Raw genomic sequence first — 6,072 nt, 5'->3', positions numbered from 1 at the left:
ACGATGGTGACACCTACTCTGATAGTAGTAGCGCTCGGGCCACCGACCATCTCGGTGACATCCACGACTACCCAGGCCATGATGACACATGTGCAAGTTGTTGCGCCTCTGACTAAGGATACCGATGATGAGGTGTACGAGCCTTTGGAGGAGTCGAAGGAGACGGTTTAGGAGTTGTGCGTGAAGATACTCGTCACGTTGAACCACATGCTCGAGGGCAGTCGCAACACCATCCCCGATGCCACCTCTATCGTCGTGGGCATGGACCTCGCTATGGCTATGGCGTATCCTTGCTCCAGCACCACTTCTGCGGCCCCACAGAGCAAAAGGTGTCCTTGGAGGCAGCATCCACCAAGCATGGAGGTACTAGAGATCTCCTCAAGGTGACACCCATCAAGTATTCGACGTTGGACCCTGACGTTAGTGTTTAGACCAACCTAGTCACGTGTATGCTCCTACCAATGACGGACATGCCCCAGGTCATTCCAGCACCCATCGGCGACCTTGTCATCGAGTCTTCCATCCATGGTGCCTACCACCTCGACATCGACGTCCCTATGGTGGCGCGCGTCAAGTGTTCGATGTTCTTCCTCGACGTCAACGATGACATCGACCTGGCTTCAAAGGCGTTCCTACTCACTACTTGGTTGTGGTACAATCCTATGCCTTTGAGGTTTTTCATGGAACATCAGACAAGAGAAGGATGGATATGTCACTAGATTTTGGGAGCTTGAGTTTTTTTCAATTGGTGTGGAGGTATGCCAGCCATGGCCACCTCCCAATCGAGCATTGATTCGAGACTATGAGAATGGCAGAAATAATGTGAGTATGCTACAATCTTGGCCATTCTTAATGAACTGCTATGGTGAAATCGGGTTTCTACCACTCTGGGCATCACTTGGTCAAGAAATTAGTAAGAAGATTACGCTAATAGGGATGAGAAGCTAGCCTAAAAAATGTAGCAGTAGTACACCTACAAGAAGACACCTGATCAAGAAATTGCTAGAATTGCTAGAACACGACAACAAGGATCTTGTAAACCTTCAATCTCTATTGGTGGATTCAATCCTTGAGATTTCAGTGGCTGCACACAAGGATGGAGAAATAGAATAAAAAGCACCTTGGGATCCTGGTGAATCTGTCCTTCAATTTGCTTGGTCTTAATTTCTGCAAATGAATCAAAACTTTGTTATTATGCTTCGAAGAAGATATGTGGTAGCACTGGAATCATATGCTCATGAGGTGGTTTGGTACATTGGTGGTGGTGTAGTGCTGTTGATGAGTGGCGTGGTGCTTGGTACATGGGTGGAGAAGCGTAAATACCATGTGTTGAATGTCTTTTCTTTGCAATGACAAATTGGGAGTTCCAGTGTAAGCATGTGCAAGAGTATTGGTAAGTTCCTTCATCCTACCAGGTTTGATCCCTTCAGCCCCTGGTTTATCTTGACTCAAAGATCAACAGAATACGATAGTACTTCAATTACTGGCAGAATGCTTCCCTTGACCTTGGCAAGCTTGCTGATCTCCTTAGGGTGGTCCACACAACACAGCGTTTGCTCTTTAAGTTTTAATCCGAACTCCCGGTTCAGGCTATTTACTGCAACAGTAGCTGTTTTTTCACCACCACATCTTTTGGTGAAGTCCTCCTTTACTCTATCCAGGAAAGCTATGGGGATTTGTCACCCAACTGATTCAACATCAACTATGCAATATGTCCAATACTCTTGCTTGATATCTTGTTTTATTTGTTTTGAAGGAGTGCGATTACTACTAAATGCAATTGCTACTCTTGTAATTGCTACACAAAATGTTGAAAGCCATGCACTACTTCAGGTTGAGCTAAGCAAAGAAGGTATAAACTAAACAGGTTGTGCTTAAACTAATTTTGTGCAAGCACTGACAATATATTTTTGTATCAGCTCCAATGGCACAATAGGGCAAGGTTTGTGAACTGAATTATCAAAAATTGGACAGACAGTACAGAAGACCTTTCAGAGAGGTTTGTTGTGGGAACATTGAGCAGTGGCCTTTATCTATATTACACTATCAGACATCCCTAAAAGTTCAAAAGCTTTGTGCTGTCAAGGATTTGATGACCATGGGCATTAATGAATAGGAAGTGCCTTGGGACCCTGGTGGTAGCCAATTCATCATCACAGATTTCTCCGTAGCGGCTTGGGGACAAGCCAAATCTCAAGGGGAGAATGTCATGGATTGGGCCTTGTCATTGGGTTTCCTGGCTGGACAAATGATTGGCCCATGGCCCAACCGGAGGAACTAGGACATCTACAAGAAGGAACCTAGGAGCTACGAAGGAAGGGGAACGAACAAAATAACAATGATGCTCGCCTCGGCTCTCCTCTTCCCCACTGCTACCCCAACCCAAAATCCAATTCTCTAGTTTCTAGTCCCCTTCTTCTTCCTAGTCTACTGCTCTTCCCATCCATGATTCCCTTTCCTCCAATTGTATCCACTCATACATGTATTTGGACACAATATTGAGCATATGTCTTGTGTTGTTTGTTAATTGATCGGTGTTTATACAGTGGGTTCATGACATATCTCCAGTTTAATATAGTCTCCAAAATGAACATTATTATTTCTACCTTGGCTAGCACAAATTCATCGATGCAGTGAAGTGGACTGGCGACGGACATGAATATTAAGGCCTCCTTTGATTGCAGAGTCTTTGTAGGAAAAATGGAGGAATCCATTTCTTATAGGATTGTGAATTGTTCATGCCTTTGGATTGGAGGATTGCAATAGAGTAAAAATGAAGAAAAACTTCCTATGATGCCCATTTTAGAGAAAAACCAGTAAACCACAAGAAAAGAAACATCCAGTCTGACCTCTTTTTTACTTCCCTTCGCGTTGGATCGAGGCAAATGAAGCTTATGTGGTGCTAATGCAAGGCTCCAAGCCGCCATTAGGCTTAAGCACCCCATTGTTGCATTTGTTACCCACAACAACTTCCAGAAATTCCTATGTTTGTCCTATGAGTCATCCAAACAACTACTTGAACAAAATTCCTGCATTTTCCATTCCTATGTTTTGCACTTTCATTCCTATCTTATTCCTATGTCTTACCTATTCCTGCATTTTTTCAATCCTGCGTTCCAAAGGAGCTCTTAAGCAGAGGCAAGCAGTGCTATGTGCGGCTTGCGCCACGATGGACGTGACGTTGGTGCAGTGAGACGCGGCCTGGCATGGCACGAGCGCAGGCGCAAGGCGGAACTACGGAAGCACCATGCACCATTTCATCAGGCACAGGCGAGAGAAGGTGATAGACTACAAGCAGGCATGTGGTTGGAATGGCTGATGGCCGAGTATATTGGTTTGGACTGGTTGGGGTGATGGAAGGAAAATTTTCACACATGAATGCGCATAATTGGCTTATCACAATCGTTCATTTGTGTTAAGATTCATGTTGAATGAAGGGGTAGGTAAAAAATTTATGAGTAGGTAAAAGAATCAATGGATGGATGTATACCATATGAAAGGAATGAACAGATGAGATTAGTCATGTGTGCACAAGTAGATATGGATTTGCATTTCACTTGGTAATTTCTGAAGCATGTTGGCTTGAGGGGGGGGGGGCTAAGGCGGCTGAGAGAGAATGAGGCTGACAGGATGTGACCAAAGAAATGGCCCATATCGGCCCATCATATGATTGTAAGTGGGTCTAGGCTTTTTATCATTTCCTAGGGTTTCTTAGAGGGATTTCCAGTGAGAAATTTTCTCCTATGCTAAAAAAACGTAGGAAAAATCCTTCAATAAATTCAAAGAAAGGTATAATGAAGATTCCTAACTTTTTTTTGGTGAATGTGTTCCCTGTTGGAAATAGTAGCACTTTTAAATTTAATTTAATTTAATTCATGATATAACATGAACATCAATAGATGTAGATAATCAATTATCGACTAGCTCAGACGAGCCCTGATAAGATTCGAGTAGAATCGATTAGAATTCAACTAACCCTAATTAACCTCGACTAGATACTTAAGAAGGATCTTGACTAGCATACTCGAGAAATGTATTGACTAGAACACTCGCGATTAAACACTAGAGTAGGATTGTAGTGTACGTACCCGATGGAGACATGAGATGCAGAAGCCCTCGTGATGTCAATGCGGTAGGCGATGACGAAGATGAAGTAGTCAAATTTGATCTCGATGTAATAGATGGCGATGACAGTGGCAATGTAGACGAAGTAGCACACGATGATTAGAGGAAGCAGAACGTGAGCTTCCTAAAAACCTTATTCGCCCTCCCCCGGTGTAGGATCCTGAGAGCGATGAGTTCTGAAGACCTGCTCTTTAGTTCGTCGATGCACACCGACGCAGCGGGATGGAGTAGTCTACATGTGACGGCGCAACAGAGAGAAATTGGCAAAACCCTAATTGCAAATATGCAACTCACGTCTATCATTTGTATAGAGGGAGAGTTGCGCGGTTGAGACGCACCACAATCATAGTCAGTTACACAGCCATAATCAGAGTCTTGACTGATACGATTTCTATATATTTATCCGTTTGTCCACGCAGCAAAAAGAATAAAACTGCAAAAGGAGACCGCACCTGCGCAAGCAACTAGACCCGATTTCGGTGGACCATTCATGCAGGTGTCGCCTGCCGTGCCCTCCTCCCCCGCCATGGACCGGCCTAGCGTGGTGAGGCGAGCGAGCGCGTGTGTGTTCTTTTAGTCCTCTCGTCCACCCATGCTAAGTGGGTGGAGGAGAGAAACCCTTTTAAGTTGGGTCTCCATCCACCTCAGCTAGCAAGGTGGGACTAAAGAAACATACCTCCCTCACATGATTGGGCCATTGAGATTTATTTAGAATTATAGAAATATAATGGGCTAAACCTATATATTCTAACAATCCCTCACCAGATCTCAAAGTCCCACGAAGATTTTCCTTTTTCTTAATATTGTTTGATATACCAGTGTTTCAGTGGAGACTGTTAAGTTGAACATCCACTTAGAACATCAAGCTACACTCATTCACAACTTAGACAATGGACTAAGCCTTGAATTGCAAATCTTATGCAAACCAATTTCACGTAAAGTCATAACTGATACTTAGTTGCCAATATGCTACCCCGTGGGTGGAGCATATATGTCATACTCCATGGTATCTTCATGAGTTTATTAGAGATCACCTAAGTCTCATAGACTGCAACCAACAGTCAGGCTCATATAGGTGTGTTCTTCAAGAATGCCCTGTAGGCTAGCATCTTTGCTAATTAAAGCCAACAAAACATATTAAGGCAATAGCCAACCTGCCTTACAGATTTCGAGAGTTGCATCTTTAGTCGAGTGGGTTATGTGGTACTCTTCTTTAGTTAACCAATAGCTTTTTCTTCCCAGGTCCTAAATCACAGGATCTCCAATCACATAGGTCGGGTTACCACTATTGTATAACTCACATGGGTCTCATACCCATCTCCTTCGATGCATTATCTATCACATTTCGTGATAGTTCCTTTGTAAATTGATCTGCTAGGTTTTAGCTATTTGGATATAATCCAAAGCTATCACTCCGTAGTGTCCCAATTTCCTGCAGATTTTAATCTTCTTTTTACATGTCTTGAGGATTTCATATTGTCTGTAGAACTGTTCACTTTGACAATAACCGTTTGGTTATCACAGTTTATAAAGGATTGTCGGTATCAGTTTATCGACCACTGGCAAATCCATCAAGAGCTCATGCAACCATTCTGCATCAACAGTGGATGTGTCTAACGCTGTGAGTTCTACTTCCATGGTTGACCTCATCGATATGGTTTCTTTGCAAGACCTCTATGAAATAGCAACACCGTCAAGTGTGAATACATATCCACTTGTGGCCTTGATTTCATCAATACCGGATATCCAATTTGAATCACTATAACCATCCGGTACAAATAGGTATCCAATATAGTGAAGTCTAAAATTCATAGTACCAAGCAAGTAGCGCATGACACGATCAAGCGCATGCCAATGATCATCACCCGAGTTAGAAGTAAACCGGCTTAATTTGCTCACAACAAATGAGATGTCAGACATTGTAGCACTATATAGGTACATGAGTGA

Source organism: Phragmites australis, chromosome 7 (genome assembly GCF_958298935.1).
Source record: "Phragmites australis chromosome 7, lpPhrAust1.1, whole genome shotgun sequence".
In the NCBI taxonomy this organism is placed as follows: domain Eukaryota; kingdom Viridiplantae; phylum Streptophyta; class Magnoliopsida; order Poales; family Poaceae; genus Phragmites; species Phragmites australis.
This window is presented reverse-complemented; position numbering follows the sequence as displayed.